At 40.7% G+C, this 18,012-nt stretch overlaps 1 protein-coding gene across 11 annotated transcripts in view; it reads right to left on the bottom strand.

Moving 5' to 3' along the window:
• Positions 1 to 18,012, bottom strand: part of ZMIZ1 (zinc finger MIZ-type containing 1) — a 519,894-nt gene that overhangs the window by 253,342 nt on the left and 248,540 nt on the right. The gene's annotated exons all lie outside the window — the stretch shown is intronic.

Below are 18,012 nucleotides of genomic sequence, written 5' to 3'. Positions count from 1 at the left end.
TTCCAATTTTTAATAAACACAATTTTTTTTTTGCTAAAAATTTTGGACATCAGGAAGGAAATTTTTCTTGCATACGCAACATGCGAAAGAAAATATATAAAATAACTCACAACCCACATGTATTCCCTCCATTTCCACTTTAGTGTGTTTTTTCTATTATTAGCTGCAATTAGATACTTAAATGATTTTTGATAATATAAGTCCAGTTACAGAAAAGTAAGTCTCAAACTGTTTCAATACACTTCCCTAATGGGGGAGTTCAAGTGTAATTCCAAACACGTAGCAAATTGATTTATGAAATTCAAGAGATTAAATTGTGAAAAGGAGCCGATAATATTTTACATATCTTACTTTAAGAAATCCAAAAGAAAGAACCTTCATTTCTAATACTATTGAAGCTATGGCTAACTTAAATACTTGGATTCTTTTATTTCACCCAGCGGTGTGCTATTTGGCATGAAAAGTAAAATTTTTAGAAGCATGAATGTGACTCAGTAGCCAAAATTTGGTTTTCACAAGTGAAAAACTGGTGCAAGCTCTTGACTTTCAATAAGACCTTGACGCCTAAATAATTTCTGGAAAGGTTTGATTTATTTCCCATTACAGTCAATGATGTTTTCCATTGCTCTCAGTGGGAGCTGAATCATGTCCTTGCACTTCTAATTTATATTAATATTTTTGAAAACTGCATACACACATCAAACAAGCACACAGTAAGTAAGCAGCATCATATTATGTCACTCATTCAGTAGAATTAGTTCTACCAAAACAAAAATGATCTAAAGGAAAGCAATTCTGAATTATTATATGATTCTTGGTTTTCTGCTGAAGGAAATTAGACCCTAGATATCCTAAAAAGCCCTGTTAACTGATATTCACTGGAAATAATAATTTTTAAGGACACAAATTAGACAACTAGTACTTTCGCACTGGTAAAATGTAAGAATATTAATTGACAGTAGTCATTAAGTAAGTCAGGGTCCGGTGAAAATACTTTGTTCCTAGACTGGTAAGTTTTATAAGGAACATGCTATTTTTTACATATAATATAGATGCACACATGCAAGCACACATGCACAAATGTGCACACATAGGAAAGAACATCATATATACCAGGGTGGTAAAAACTGAGCCAGGGGTTATGGATTTGGCCAATGGGTTCTGTTCTGTCCTCTGCCTTCCTCTGTGACCTTGGACAAGTTATTTAGTCACCCTGTGCCTTAGTTGCTTTGCTACACAAAGAGGATAGGAGTACTTCACTATCTCATACAAATGTTGTTAGAAGAAATAAATCAAGGTAAAGACAGGACTCACAGTTATATTGTTATCAAATAATACCAGCACAACCTATTGCGATATAACTGTTACACTGACATGCTCCAATAGCATAGTGGAAGTATAGGAAAAAATTAATAGTTTTAATACAATTTATCCTAAGTTAAAGTTACAGTGATTTCGCTCACTTACTCTGCAATCAGACCAGGCAGACATAACAATTACATCAAAACAACCAACATGTGCTCCCATTGGCAAGTGTTCATCTCTTTTTAAAACAGCTTAAAGTTCACTTTAACAGATTACCTGGAGAAGCTGTGGAATCTCCATCATTATAAAATGATTGACAGCTATTACAAGATATGTGAGATGACTTGGGGACGACTTGTGCAGGGTATTGGGCTGGGTGACATCCTGGGGTAGGGACAAAACATTACACATAAACCATTTTATGTGATCAGAAACTGGTTTAAACCTGCAACAGAACATATATTCAGTGCACATAAACCAGTCTGAAAATGGCTGAAACCAGTTTAAGATAAACAAATAAATGCAAATAATTATGATGTCATAGGGATAACAGAGACCAGGTGGGACTCCACCCATGACTGGACCTTGGTATAGATGGCTATACCCCGTACAGGAGGGATCGTGTAGATAAAAAGGGTGGGGGTGTAGCTCTCTATCTTAAGGAAAGCTACATGTCCCTGCAAGCTGATATGGGTGATGAGGGTGGATGATTGGAGACCCTCTGGGTTAAAATCCGTGAGGAACATGGCACAGGGCACACAATGGTGGGAGTCTACTACAGACCTCCCACCCAAAGTCCTAAGCTTGACCAAGAGTTCACCTGGGAACTGGCTGAGGCCACATGCTCCAGGATCATGGTTGTCATGGGTGACTTCAATTACCTGCACATCTCATGGGAGGATCACTCAGCAAAATCCGAGCAGTCACAAAGCTTCCTCTCATGCGTGGATGACCTCTACCTGACTCAAGAAGTCTATGGGCCAACAAGAGGCAAAGTGCTGCTCGACCTGGTACTGGCTACTGGGGATGACCTAATCAACGACCTAATGATCGATGGGAAGCTGGGTGACAGCGACCAGGAGCTGATCACCTTCACCATCCGCCATAAAGCTGGCAAGTCAGTCAGCAACACGGAAGTCCTTGACGTCAGAAAAGCCAACTTTGACAAGCTCAGGAGGCTTGTCAGTCAGGCCCTAAGGGACCATGACCCCAGGGACAGGGGAGTTCCAGAAGAGTGGTTGCTCCTCAAGGGAGCAATCCTGAATGCACAAGTTAAGTCTATTCCATCTCAGAGGAAAGGCAGCAAGAGGGCACAACAGCCCCCCTGGCTCTCCAGGGACCTAGCAGACCTCCTAAGGCTAAAAAGAAAAGCCTACAAAGGATGGAGGACGGGATTCACCTCCAAGGAGAATTATTCTGCACTGGTCCGGTCCTGCAGGGAGCAAACCAGGAAAGCCAAGGCTGCAACTGAACTCCAACTAGCTTTGAGCATCAAGGATAATAAAAAGTCCTTTTTCAGATATGTGCGGAGCCGGAGGAAAAGCAAGGGCAACACTGGATCCCTGCTGAACTAGATGGGGCAACTGACAACTGATGCCCAGGAAAAAGCCAACCTATTAAATGGGTACTTTGTGTCAGTCTTTCATCTGTCCCATGGGACGTCCATGCCCACTACAGGACAGGGAGGTCCAGGTGAGGTTGATCCCCTGCCCTCCATAAACGCTGGCCTTGTGAAAGAACATCTTGAGAAGCTGGATACTTTCAAGTCAGCTGGCCCTGACAATCTGCACCCCAAGGTACTCAAGGAGCTGGCGAGCATCATAGCCCAGCCCTTGGCACGGATCTTTGAAAATTCCTGGCACTCTGGTATAGTGCCCGAAGACTGGAAGAAGGCCAATGTGGTGCCAATCTTCCAGAAAGGGAGTAAAGTGGATCCGGCTAACGATAGGCATGTCATCCTGACTTCTATTCCGGGGAAGATCTTAGAAAAGTTTATTAAAGAGGCCATCCTTAATGGATTGGCCGATGCCAACATCCTAAGGGATAGCCAGCATGGGTTTGTTGCGGGTAGGTCTTGCTTGACCAATCTCATTTCCTTCTACAACCAAGTGACCTATCACCTGGACAAGGGAGAAGAGATCATCTCTTCTCCCGTGTCATATATCATGACACATATCATGATGTCATATATCTTGCCTTCAAAAAACCCTTTGATCTGGTATCCCATGATCACCTCTTGGCAAAACTGGCCAATTGTGGCCTTGGGTCCACCATGATCTGCTGGCTGGGAAATTGGCTCCGTGCTCAGACCCAGAGGGTAGTAATTGATGGCAGTCGCTCATCGCGGTGTCCTGTGACCAGTGGGGTCCCCCAAGGCTCTGTCCTTGGACCCATATTGTTTAATGTCTTCATTAACGATGTGGACATTGGAGTCGGAAGCAGACTGGCCAAGTTTGCCGATGACACCAAACTTTGGGGCAAAGCATACACACCAGAAGACAGGCCAGTGGATCCAGGCTGATGTGAACAGGCTCAGCAAATGGGCGGACGAGAACCTGATGGTGTTTAACCCTGAAAAATGCAAGGTTCTCCACCTTGGGAGGAAAAACCTGCAGCATCCTTATAGGCTCAGCAGTGCTACACTGGCTAGCACTACGGAAGAAAGAGACTTGGGGGTCATGATTGACCACAAGATGAACATGAGCCTGCAATGCGATGCTGTGGCTAGTAAAGTGACCAGAACGCTGGCTTGCATCCATAGATGCTTCTCAAGCAAATCCCGGGACGTCATTCTCCCCTTGTACTCGGCCTTGGTGAGGCCACATCTGGAGTACTGCATCCAGTTTTGGGCTCCACAATTAAAAAAGGATGTGGAGAACCTTGAGAGAGTCCAGAGAAGAGCCACATGTGTGATCAGAGGTCAGGAAAACAGATCTTACAACGACAGGGTGAGTGCCATGGGGCTCTTTAGTCTGGAAAAGCGCAGGCTCAGGGGCAATCTGATGGCCACCTATAAGTTTATCGGGGTGACCACCAGGATCTGGGGGAACGTTTGTTCACCAAAGCGCCCCATGGGATGACGAGGTCAAATGGTTATAAATTACTGCAAGACCATTTCAGGCTGGACATAAGGAAGAATTTCTTTACTGTTCGAGCCCCCAAGGTCTGGAACAGCCTGCCATCAGAGATGGTTCAAGCACCTACATTGAACACCTTCAAGAGCAAATTGGATGCTTCTCCTATGACCCCAGGTGACTTCCTGCCCTTCCGGCAGGGGGCTGGACTCGATGATCTTCTGAGGTCCCTTCTATCCCTAATGTCTATGAAATCTATGAATGTAATATCAGATTTAACTGATTTGGGTCAAACCGATTTATGCAATTTTTCCCATATCTTTTTTCTGGTTTAAGCTAAACCAGACACCCCTAGCATCCCGGCATGCTCTCTGGACTGGGTGGGGCTCTCGGCTCCATAGCAGAGCTGTCCCCTCCCCTCTGCTCCCTGGCTGGAGCTCCAGCAGATACTTGCAAGCACAGCAGGGTCTTCTGGCTTGCCCATGCCCCTCTACCCATCTCTCACCACTTGCTGCTTAAACAAAGATCTCTTCCTCCTCTCTCCCACAGCATGGACCATAGCCAGCACGTGGTATGCTAGCTAATGCTGTGTAAGGCATATAGGACAGTATCTACTTAGGGCTTTTTGGAGCTAATCAACAGCTCAGCTGGTAATGTCCCTGAATTCCTTCCTTTGGAAAAAGCTGTTTAAGAAGAGCTTCAACTAATGAGTGAGGCTTTGTTTTTTTGATGGGGTGCTAAATGCAGATAACAGAGCTGATAAACGGTGTTATCAAGGAGCAGAGGTGGGGCAGAGGGGGAAGCTCCCTAATCACGCACCTGGCCATGCCCCTGGGATGACCCTGTGGAAGGACAGAGAGGGCTGCTCTAGCACACCCAAGCTTCGAGCCTGAGCCACTACCGGCATGTGCTGGGTACTTCTGGAATGAGAAGGGAAATTGGTTCAAGCTTTTCAGATTAAACTAACCTGCCAAGATTGGATCAATTCAGGCTCAGGCTTTTTGTATGTCTGCCCCTAGCCCTGAGGTCCTTTCTAGTCCTATTTTCTGTCCACAGTCAAAGATAAGGTACTCTGATACCAGTGTATTAAGGGCAATATAATTATCTACAAGAGGTATACTGTATATACTTTTCCTTAATTTGCTAAATATGTCTCTTAAAATGCAAAATACAACAAAATCACTTCAACAGGATTTTCTACAGAAAACCACTCCAAGAGAGTGCAGGATGATATATTACTTGTATTCCCTTGGGCTTTATTAATTTCCTCTAATTACACAAAAATTAAAGTTATATTGAGATTATTCAGGCTACTTGCCCCATCAGAGTTTATTTTAATACAGATTTCCTAAGAGAACACAAATAACATTAAACTTTGAGTATAACCATTAATGTATTCTATTTTTTGCCATACTATACTCTTAATAGAAGAGAGTGCTGGTGATTTATAACTTTGAAAGTAAACAGAATTGCAAATCTCTCACACAAATCTTCCTTATCACCCTACTAGGGATGTGCAAGCATGTAATGAATTCCTAGGAACAGACAGGCCACCACCTCGTCTCACCTTCACTAACACAACACTTGCGCTTCTAATTTGCTGGCAGATTGCTGGTAAGTTGTCCTTGTGCATCTTTTATGTTCAAATGGTTTACAGCTCATGGAAAGGCAGGCTAAATTATATCAGCTGCTTTTTACAAAGCAATTTTTAGCTCTGTACTGATTACCAACCACTGGGCAATCAAAATGATGCACTGTTTTACTTAATTATTGACATCTGGATGAGCAGTGTTATTGAATGAAAAGGCTCTGTTGTTCAGCAGCTCCCAATGAATCTGAAACAAAAATGTTTGTTACTAAAAGTCCTATTGCCACTAGTGATACTCTAAATACTTCAATGTTATTTCTGCTAAATTTTAGGCTAACTAAATTTAAGCCCACACCACAAACCTGGTTCTGCTAAATCAAAATTTAACAGTTTGGGGCCATTCTAACACTGAATTCCTTAGCTGGTGTAATTTAAGTTCTGGCCACTATGCATCAATTTTTTATTATTCTTTTAACTGAGTGCTCACATCATTAGTGTGTGCAATGCTGGTAAAAAGACGAATTCCTTCCTCCAAAGAACCTGCATTGTAAGTTATACAGAAAATGTTCGGACATACTATAGTGTGCAGAAAGGTGGCAAGAGGAACAAAACAAATTCCAAACTAACAGAAGTTGTACTGCCTGTACCCCTCCCCCCCACCCCCCAATCTCCCTCTCCCCCCCATCCACCTCAGCCTGGGTCTGGTTTTATTAACAAAAAGATGTAAAATAATTTTGCCCAAATGCTCCAGCCTAGGTCTCCTCCACAGACATGGTCTTTTTTAGGGGCCTCTCTCTCAGTGCGTCTTTTTGTCCTTGGTAGCTCCTAGGAGTTCTGTCCTCATGAGTTGCCTACATGAACAGGCTTACTATAACTTCCCTTACATTCAAGGTGGAGTCTAATAAGCCATACCTATCTCAGTTCAACTTATAGCTCTCAACACTGTTCTACCGGCAGCTAAGATGATGAGACAGCAGGAGACAGTTCTCACTCTGCTAAAATATTTGATTGCCCTCTAAGGAGAATCTACAGAGAGGATGTAGGACCCAGTTCTAGAATTAGCTGAACATGTATTTATCTACGTAGGTGGTCTGCTCAGTTGGATATGTAATTGCTGTAACATGTTTCTCATAATGCACTATCAAGTATGGGAAAAATCAGCAGGCTCTGTGGGTTTGTACTGATGGATCAGAAAACTGGCACTAATATCTTTTGCTTGGTTAAAGAAACCACAAAACTAATGCAAAGTTAAGAAGTCTCATCTTGCTTACATTTTACTGCCACATAAGGGCTATTTGCTCAGCAATATGGAATGTCTAAGCTCTCATGTAATACCAATGAGTAAAAGTTTAAGGCAGAGACAACACAAACTCATGCAACAATTCTTGCCTCATGAAGACGTTTTGCATTGCTCATGTCCAGTTTATCAGCATGCCTGATTGTTGCACATTTAAAATCTTAGTAGTTTTATTTATACAGGCACAACAATACGCATGAGAACAGATCCTAAGCAAATATAATAGGGTGAGCACACTGCTTAATAGGTGAGCGGAAAACAATTCAAAGACCCACTGTTACAGCTCCTAAATTGCTGATCTATCAGTTATACATTTACAGTAATCATGAATCCTGTAGTATGCCTAGCAGTGCTGCTTGCAGTTTATGCCTCAGGGTACTATTCTAACTTAATGTAAATCTTTTTTGTCAGCTTGTAATGGCACTTCTCTCTAGGGCTAAGTAACTTGTATATCTGCCCTTGTTAATGACATATAAATAAAAAAGTATCAGTATCTTACAAAAAGGATTTTGGATTAATTGGAGGATCTGTTTATCAGTTTGTACAGAGGATTGCAAGAAGGATGTGAAAAATCATCATCCAGTGGCTGTTAGTAAGCATAACAGTGGTCTTGGAATGAGAATTATGCCATCTGCACAATGGAGCAAAATAAATTATTAAACACTTAAGGGGATGCATCTACATGAGACATTAACTGTGCAGTAGCCTAATAATACTGTGCAGTAGCATTTGACAGCACAAACAGTGCTAATATGCTACTATGCAGTATTATTAGGCTACAGAGCAGTAGCATCATAAAAAAGATGTGTGCCAGCACTACTGCACAGTAAATCTGGTTACTACACTTTTATTTAGTACTTGATTATACAAGTACTAGATTAAATGTGCAGTCACCATTACACATTACGGAATGTGTAGACGTGCCACATGTTTATGTATTCTATATCTTATAAGGAAGGGGCAGCAGGAAGGACAGAAAAGCAAGTTTTCCATTAAAGATCATATAATGGCTCATTCATGTAACTGATGTAGCCATGCACAATATTTGATGTAGAAAGGTTAAATGTAAACATTGACACAGGTATAAAATCATTGAAGAAATCATTTGGTTATATCAGAGCAAAACAGAGTATGTATACAGAGGGAATACCAGATTAGTTATGCAATGGTATAAACTAGCTCTCAGAGAAATGGAGTAATGGAAACTATCAATTGAAATGACTGAAAGTGATAATTCCTTCCAGATGCTTCCCTATCAAGAAAACTAAATTTTGGAGATTCCCCAAATAACTGTATAACTTTTAAAAAATATAAAAATATATTTTTGGCCATTTACTTTCAAGAGAAATATGAAACGATGAGCTCCTGAGACAGGACTTCTCCAGCAATCATTAACCAACAGTAAACTTTCATTAATTGAGAACTAACTTATAAACAGGAGGTTAGTAATATGAAGCATTGAGGCATACTAACTTTAACTGTATGATAAACAAAAAAGGAGAGTCTATACAGATGAAGAAGAAAATAATTTCCTGTACTTCCCACCCTCACGTACTATGACTGAGAGTACTTAGATTGCATTTGTTTTCAGCTATTAGGTCCAGGCATCCTAATAGGATATGGTAGTTTTCACCCTTGGGTTAAAAGTTCAAATACATCTCAAATCAGCAGCAAACACATGTTGCTGCCATCTGGTTGTTCACTAGCTTACATGAGGTGGTCTCAATCCCATTCTTAATGGACAGGTGTCTGTACCATGGAAATCATGATTATGTGGTACTAGCATTAAGGAAGCTGCAACAGAGTGGTGGAGAACTGAATGAGTATAGAAGTTGAATTTATGAGTTAAGGATGTCCTTTAGATAAGGAATAAGGCACATGGGTGCATTTCAGTTTACAGAGCATACGGTCATTGGCCTGTCACTAAAATTCAATTAATTTAAAAATGGAAACACAATTGAATAGAAAGGTTTATAATTTAATTTAAATTTAGCCATTAGACAGGTTCCCATTTCCTTCATAACCAGCTGGAGGTATACAAGTGCATATACACATTTTGTCACTCATAAAATTACATCATTAAATATAAATATTACCCTGAATGCATAGAAGCAATCATCCTGTTTGAAGAGAAGAAGAATGATGCTAGAGGTATGTAAATATGGCCACAACCATACTGCAAACAAAAGCCACTGGGGTTATGTAATAGGCACCAAATATCAGGTACAGACCTGGGATTTTAAATGTTGTAGGTCTTGTTCTGGGAGAACTAGTATGAAACTAAAGGTATTAAGAGTACTGCAGTATTTGCTTATGTCAGTATGGTTATTAAGGAATGAGGTGAATATTTGTCTTAAACCCTGATAGTTTTCAGGTAAAAATGATTGTGTAACTATACTAAGTTAGCACATAGCTGATCCTGATGCTAATATGAGACCTTTTAGCTTTCACTTTTCTGACCTTTTCTTTCTCTATTTCTTTCATTCAATTGCTTTTAAAAAAAAACAGCAAAGCTATCTAGTTAACAAAAAAACCCCAGTTCTTCATGTACATTACTAACAGCATCTTAGAGTTTAAGAACTTACAGATCTACTTCAGTGAAACGAGTTTATCTTCGTATGATTTATGCCCTCCATTCACTTTTCTTCCTCAACTCAGACCAGTGGAAATTTGATGACAAGATATGTGTTCTGCTTCTCAGAAGTAACATCATAAGTGTTATGCTAGAGTTCACAACTCATCAGGGAAATGTCTGATGCTAAGAGAAGATAAGTGAAAAGCATCAGCTTTGGAAAAACCCAGACTTACTGGGTGCATCCCCATGAGTGTGCATACACAATTTACAGTGCCTCAAAACCATTTGAAGGACCACAAACTGCACATGGTGCACATGCACCCATGTGCCATGCTGCTAATTAGCAGTGCAGCAAATCCCAGGGTCAAAAAAAAAAAAAAGCCACTAAAAAAAAGCGGTGCACCACATGTGGCAGCAATGTGTGCCTCCAAAAACCAGAGCCTGGCTGGCCAGTGGAGAGGCTCCAGACTCCCCTGTTCCACTAAGATCTCTTTGCTGCGCACCAGAGTGCATGCTCAGGGGCATGCCTTGGGACAAACAGCAGCACTACAAACATGTGCCACTGCTATTTGTCCTATGAGAAATGCACACTCCTGCACGTACACGCTTGTTGGGGATTCGCCCACTGTGTTTGTGGGACACTGATGATACCACAGACCTTTTCATAAGACAAATTAATGGTTAGTTAATTGTTAAATGGCTAGTATTTCCCTCATTGCTATTGTTGTGAAGTAGTGCTCTGTACAAATCAGTTATTGCTGATCATTTTAAACCTACCAGATAAGATCGGAGATTAACAACAGGCTGGTAAAAATGTCTGTGCCCTCTCCTAGGAAAGAAGTCACATCATAACTACAACTGTAACTACCTTGGTGCTATATAGCATTTGTATTGTACCTCAGCATCTTTCCGAGTGTTTTCTGTTACTTATTTCGCAAATGTAAATCTGCCAAGCCAAGTGATAGCCTCCTTGTTAACTAAGATCAAAGTTATTAATCTGCCTCTTAGTTTGTAGAGGGGACACTCCTCAATAATCTGCAACATTGTTCGTGTCTTTCCACAAAAGCACAATGGGTTAGTACTGAGGCCCCAGCAATGGAGGTTGGCTGAGCAGTGGCCTTGTCCTGTCTTGAACTTGTTTAGCAGAGATAACTCCTGCCATGTTAATTCAAAGCCAGCAAGTTGAGTAGGATTTGTCACAAGGAACTTATTTGTGACTTCTTGTGTTTCCAATTCCTTGATCCAACGGGTATCTGCAGACCGTGTTTTCTATAATTAAAAACTATGATTTAGCATATTAAACTATAGAGAAAAATCCTATTAAACAAATAAACTTCAAAAACCAAGGATTTTAAAAGAGAAAAACTATTTGCCAGCATTCTTATGAATCCACTGTAAGCTGCTGTTTATTCATATCTCCCTTACTACTGATCCAAAGTACATATACAGTTAGGGAGCATATATTTCCTTAGGAAAGAAAAAACTTCTACTGTAATTATATTTTCTTTCTTTCAGTTCTTGAAGCCTGTAATTCACTTCCTGGAAAATGACAGCCTTTCTGAGATTTGCCCAGCCTTTGGTGAAGTAGGCTGGCAGATGAATGCATCTGCTGGAAAAGGAAGAGAGTGAGCCAACATATGGAGTCAGAAGAGGTCATAACAAATAATGGAAAATTATTTCAGACAACAGGCTTTAATCTCCAATTAACTGCCGTTTTAAGAATGGCTGAGGAGAAGCAGCAGTTATTTAGTTCTGATCAATTAAAACTTGTGCTAAAAGGAAATAGGTCACACCAAGGAGACAGGTAAATCACCTTCTCATTAGTATCCTGCCCAGATAATTAGCGAGTACTGGCTACAGTCTAACTGCATCCTTTATCAGAAACCTTGGTGACTAAGTCATTCCTTCCCTTTGGTCCTACATAATTCTACTTACTTCTTCTTACTTAGTTCTATTACTTCATTCACTGAAACATTCCCTTTTCAAGTAACTGGCATTCACTTTACTAGGGTACCAATATTATCTTTGTCAATTAAGGTCTTCTAACTCCTGGGATGCAAGACAATTTTAGATTGGGCTTTATTATACTGTAAATCAAGAAACCTGGGTTCTGTTCTCTGCTGAGCCTCAGAGCTACTATGTGATCCCGGGCAAATCACTTCAATAATCTGGTCCCACATTTTCCTTCCTACCCTTTGTCTTGTCTGTTTAGACTACAGGTTCCTGTATGATTGGACTGTGATTTGGTTTAGTGTGTCCAGTGCCATGAAACAATAAAAATACAAGTGCTATCAATGCAGCTTCATCTTCTAACCTTGTTGAGTTAGAAAATACCTGAATTGGTGCCCACAATTCATTGAAACTTTGCACGGAAACATGCAATGGGAAATGTAAGAATTTCTCAGACTTTTCCAACATGTTCCAGAAACCCACTATGGGACATTCAGGACTCAATACAACTTCTTTTTACTGAGATGACCATACCCACTGGCATTGTGGGTTGTTATGCGATGCCTCCAGCATGCATTATGCTGATGATAACACATCAAATGGGAAGACCCAATAACTAAAGACTAAGGATTATGATATGGTTGCCTGCCATAGAAGGGAACTGGACTTGAATGATCCAGAAGTTCCCTTCTGGACTCAGCCTGGAAATGGTCTTTTATTAAAAGTCATTTTCAAACCTAAGCAGACAGTGTAATAAATGTAAAGCAGTGATACTCAACTGGGGTTCCATTGCACTGGGGTGCTGTAAAGTGTAAAGAGAAAAGGCCGGGTGTAAGAAGATAAACAAACAGATAAGCCTAGGCTCAGTTTTGTCCTTGCCTAGACCTCTGAAAGCAGGTAAATACAGAAGAAAAAAAAAATCATTTTGAAATTGAAAGGCTGCTCAATTCATAAAAATTGTGGAGAGCTGCCTTGGGTCTAGGCAAGTGAATCATTGGTGGTAATCCCTTCTAGTAGAGATCCATGTTTAGCAGAGGCAGGCTTCCTTTTAGTGAGAAAGTATCAGGAGAGTATATACTGGAACATCAGAATGAAACTCGTGTTAGTAAACCAAGTGAGACTGCATGCCCCTGAGATTTGGGAAAATAAACTAGCTTGAGGTCCTGTGCTGAACAGCCTTGCTTCCATGGCTGTTGGGAGACAGTTGACATGCACTGTTAGTAATTCCACGTCTAGGCCATGTTCAGAAATGAGGGGGGACAGAATGCTCATTACTTATTACCTAAAGTTATGATGGTCTACCCTTTAGTAACTGCACCAGGTGGTCCCTTGATAAATACCCAGCAAAGAACTGAGCGTTTTGTAAACATACTCATCCATTCAAACATTTCTGCAATCACCAGTGTAAGAAAAAAAACCCAACAAAAAGCGCTTCACGCCTGTCCCACGTAGTAAAGTGCAATATTTACTGAATGTAGTCAGAAATATATTCAGAAACATAGAGCTGCTATATCTATAAACTTGTTTAGCTAGATTCTACTTTTGTATTCTTTGAGACTGACGCTCACTGTTGTGCTAATGCTATGATACCAAAGCAAGCAGAAAAATACAAATTGCTGAAGACACAGGAATCAGTCCTCGAGCTTTAGTTGGTCATTTTTGTAAGGATACTGTAGTGGAGCAGTGCCATGAAGTCTGGAGATGAACCCAAACCAAAAACCACAATTGATGTGTGGATATCTAAAAGCCATATCTTGACCCCTATGATATTGCACCAGATTGTGTCAAAACCCCAGGTGTGAATGGCTACTAATACTGGGGTTTTTTAGACTGCACCTGGCAAATGGAATATAATACAGACACTTGGTAAGAAGCTCTTTCTAAACTAGACTTACTTTCAAGAGAACAGAGGAAAAACATGCTATTAATGATGAGAGGTGTCTAAATAGTACCAACATGGAAAAATTTACTTTGCACCTGGAGCTGGAGTACAGTATCATAAACTTGCCAGATCTATTAACTCTATATAGAATATATTTGGAAAAGGTTGTAAATAGGAAAATGTTCAATCTTAGAACACACGGCACAATATTATTTTTATTCATCATTTCTGTGCAAAGCCATGCTGGCAGCTCTCAAAAAAAGGAACAAATGCTCTCATTCCAGAAATCCATATAGTTCAGAAGCCTGGCTCCATAATGACTGGAACCAAGTAAACCAGAAAAAGGAAGGAGCAATTCTGTTGTGGACATTATACAATAAGCTGCTCAAAGAGGTTTGGTAGAGACTTCTGCCAGGTTAGAGGATAGGAAAACTCTGGCCATGAAGAGGCATTACATTTACACCAGGAGAATCACGGTTCTCCTGGTGGAAATGAAAATCATGCAAGAGTTCACTGTATTTCTTTTGGGGGAAACATGCATCTTCTAGGAGAAACACCTTCCAGGTCCCAATGCAAAAGACCTTCCTTACAAGAGAGTTTATCTTGCAAGAATCAACACTTGTATGTTCCCCTCCTGGTCTGGTCCAGGAGAAGAAGGAAGCAGCAATGGCCGCTCCCTGATTATTCCCCCAAACAGGAACCATCATTTGGGGAACAGGCTAGGGCTTTGCCCACTGCTCCCCTCCCCACCTGGACCAGTCTGGAAGTGGGGTAGCAACATCCACTGCTTCCTGAATCATTCACAAATAAGGCATTCCCTGGGTTGGGGAAGAGGTGGAGAGGCTTTGCTGGCTCCTTCTGGCTTCCCATTGCAACCTCCCATTATCCACTTGGGCAGTGAGGGCAGGGATTGCAAAGCCCAGGAACCAGGAATCAGGCTGAGGGAGGTAATTGTCAAGCTTAGTTCTTGGCCGCAGTCATCCCCCCCTTGCCGCTCCTGCCACCCAGATGGGGCAGCGAGGATATACCATGGGGAAACTAGGAGGCCAATGCTGCTACTCATCCTCTCCCCAAACTAGATTCCCCAGTATGTAGGGCAGGCGGTCGGCTTTGCCCTGCTGCTCCAGCCCTCCTAAGAACAAGAGCAGCCTCTGCTCCCCACATTTTCCCAGATGAAGATCACTTTGGTCTCAGGAAAACACAAGGAGCAGAGCAGAGGGGGCAGCTGAATGCCTGTACTATCCCCTCTCCTAGAATCTGTACCCATGTATTGAATCTGGTTAAGTTCTTGGACATAGCATCTTGTAGGAAGGGGTTCATATATTAATTAAACGCTGCATAATTGCACTATGACAGCAGAAGCGCTCGATTTGTTTTTATCTTACTGTATCATATTGTTCCTTATTTTGCTTAATTGTCTTCCTTCTAAATGAAGCAGTCCCCGTGCTCTGTTTGTCGCTTTCTTCAGTCCAAAGTCAGCAAGTGCTATGTTCACCACTTTCCTGTCTCGTAAGTGCCTTTTTACCTTTATTCCTAATTAAGAATCCTACTGCCTTAACAAAAACTCCATTTCATAAATGTGTATCTTGTTACGATATTCAAATGCTTTGCAATAGGCAATGTGCTCAAACATTAGAGTTTGTCTCTGCTGACAGCCCATAACCACATTGTATTTTCCCCTATTTGACTAGCAATTAAAATCCTACAAGTAATACATTACTATTTATGCTGGAGAGCATCTTTGAAATCTGTTGCTGACCACTAATTATGATTTCCCCCCTACCTTCAGATATACAGACTGCATGAAATATAGTAGACAAACTAATTACAATTTGACAGATCCCATCTTCAAGACAAGCCTCCCAAGATAACAATTTCCCTATTATTAGTGGGGAGCTTGATCTCTCTTTCACAAAGGCACCTTGTCTCCAGCTCTCCAAATGTCTCAGCAAGTGGTTTACATAATCGCGCTGATTTACCTATGCAGTACCATGTGGAGAAGAGTCCTTAAATAAAAAAACAACAAACCTAACCTATGATTAAAAAATTGCTCAGATACCTTTCAGAGTGGGATGTAGGGGTCTGGTTTAGTTCTCAAGATAACCTCCTGTCAAGAGTGGTCACTTGAGATAAAAGATGACACAAGCCTCTGTGAGTAACAGTTTCTTCAAAGTACACATCTCAAAAGCAGGCTCATTTCTTAACCTAACTGTTTCTCTTTTAATCCTGTTGCTGTGGTAGTTACACTGGTTAGTGCCTCTGCTACTTGCATATACTACAGCTACTGCACTCTGTCAAACCCAAAGTGGAAACCAGCAAGGGCCTCTTCATCACTGTCTGATCTCAAGTCTGGAACTCCCAAAGGAATCCTTAAAGCTGGCTGCCTACAGCATACATGATCTGTGGCATTCATTTTCCAGCCTCACAGGATCTACCTAGACAACCCTGGGCTATCAAATACAATAATTATACTACAGTATTAATTATAGTTATAAAAATGCAACTGTATCCAAGCCTTTATGTATATTTGGGGAGGGAGAATGTGCTTTAGTTTCTCAGTCTCATATACCTTTCTAATTTTTCAATCAAGACGGACATTTCAGTCAGCTTCTTGGCTGGCTTTTATTCCATCAATATGTTTACGTGATAAATATTAACAGTAGTGTTCACAGTGAAAATTTCAGCTGTTTCATGAAGAAAACTATACACTTCACAGTCACGTCAAGAACGACACGGTGAGACAAATGCATCTGGACTTTGGACATGAAAACTTCAAGAGCTCTCCAATAAACTGGAGGCAAAAGGATGAAGTCAAATAATTCAGCATCTTTGGTCAGAAATTAGACATCCTCCTTTTCCCCTGCCCAGAGCCTCTCTATCATAGTGTGTTTTCTGAATGAAGGGGACACTACCGCAGGTCTCCAGTGCATTCAGTGACAGAACTGCCCTCGTCGTAACAGCGCCTTCTTTCAAATGTTCAAAATACTTGCCTTTCTGATTGCTCCAATTATGAAGAGGGGTCTGTGTAATTGGAAATGCTCAGACTGCTAGACCAGCTTGTATAGACGAACTGTGATTTGCCTGGTCCAGCTCTCTTTAAAATTTTTACCTTTTTAAAATAAAATCTTTAATGCTATACCACAAGGCAGAAAAGTTGAAGATTATGATAATTTCCTGTTATTATTTGGTGACCATGACTGATACTTTCTTATCTGCATTTCTCTTGCTAAAGACATTTGCTGATCTTAAACCTGGCTTGAATGAATAGCAATTGTTCCCTTCTGGTTTTGAAGGTACTTTGTTTGTCTACCCCATTCACTGGCCTGAAATCAGCAAGGCCTCAGATGGCTGTTGCTATAGCAACTCTGTTCATTCAACACTGGCATATAATGAAGACAATGTGTTTTCCATTTAGATGAGTTTTAGAGCAAAAGAGAGAAGACTCCTGCTTAACAGTCCCCTAGAATACTGGGGTAATATAATCAGGTTTCTGTAGTACCAGTAAAAGCATGATGTGAGACTTGGAGAGAAAAAGAGAGAAAGTTACACTGATATTTAGCAATAATTACACGACTGGCTAAATTAATCAACAGTGTGACTGCATTTTGTTATGTTTTAAAGACTCAACCTTTGAGAATAGATGTAAAATTCACTCGCATCCAGAAAGCAACTGCTCTTCATACTTTTTTCAACTGGAGTGACATTTTAAACTTCACCGATTTGATAATACAGTCTTCAGAGCTTTTTCTTTAACCCTGTCTTTCCTTAACTGGTACTGATTTTTTTGGTGAGGGGAAGTGGGGATCCAAATATGTTTGGTTTTCTTTTTTCCATGTTTATAAACAAACTGACACAAACACTCACAGAGGGAAATAATCTGATAGAACAAACTTTTTAAAGTGAAAATTAGATCTGCATATTAACCACAGTAAAAAAGTCATATTATGTGGTATAGGAAATACAGCTACGTTTTTAGAGAAAACTACAGCAAGCTAAAATTACTGATAACATGGGACCCTGGTGGGCTTAAATCTTTGCATGACACAATGTGCGTTGTCCATGAAAGATATAAAATCAGTGAAGATGCAGACATTTCTTTGACTACATATAAGATGCATATTTCATACACAGTTGCTAGTTTAATTTTGTTAACAGTGAGGGTAAACTGAAGTGTGTGCCCTGAGAAAGGAAGCAAGTGGGGCTTTTCCGACGCAAGGCAACAAACGCCAGGAAAGGTTGGTTGTTTATGGTTTGCACAGGATGTACTGTTACATATTACTTGCAGTCTATTGTTGAACAGGACATTTTCAAAAGAATCTTTGCAAACACAGACTATTCCCT

The sequence above is a fragment of the Crocodylus siamensis genome, chromosome 7, assembly GCF_052110815.1.
Source record: "Crocodylus siamensis isolate JL-2025a chromosome 7, ASM5211081v1, whole genome shotgun sequence".
NCBI classification, from domain to species: Eukaryota; Metazoa; Chordata; order Crocodylia; family Crocodylidae; genus Crocodylus; species Crocodylus siamensis.
This window is presented reverse-complemented; position numbering and strand designations above follow the sequence as displayed.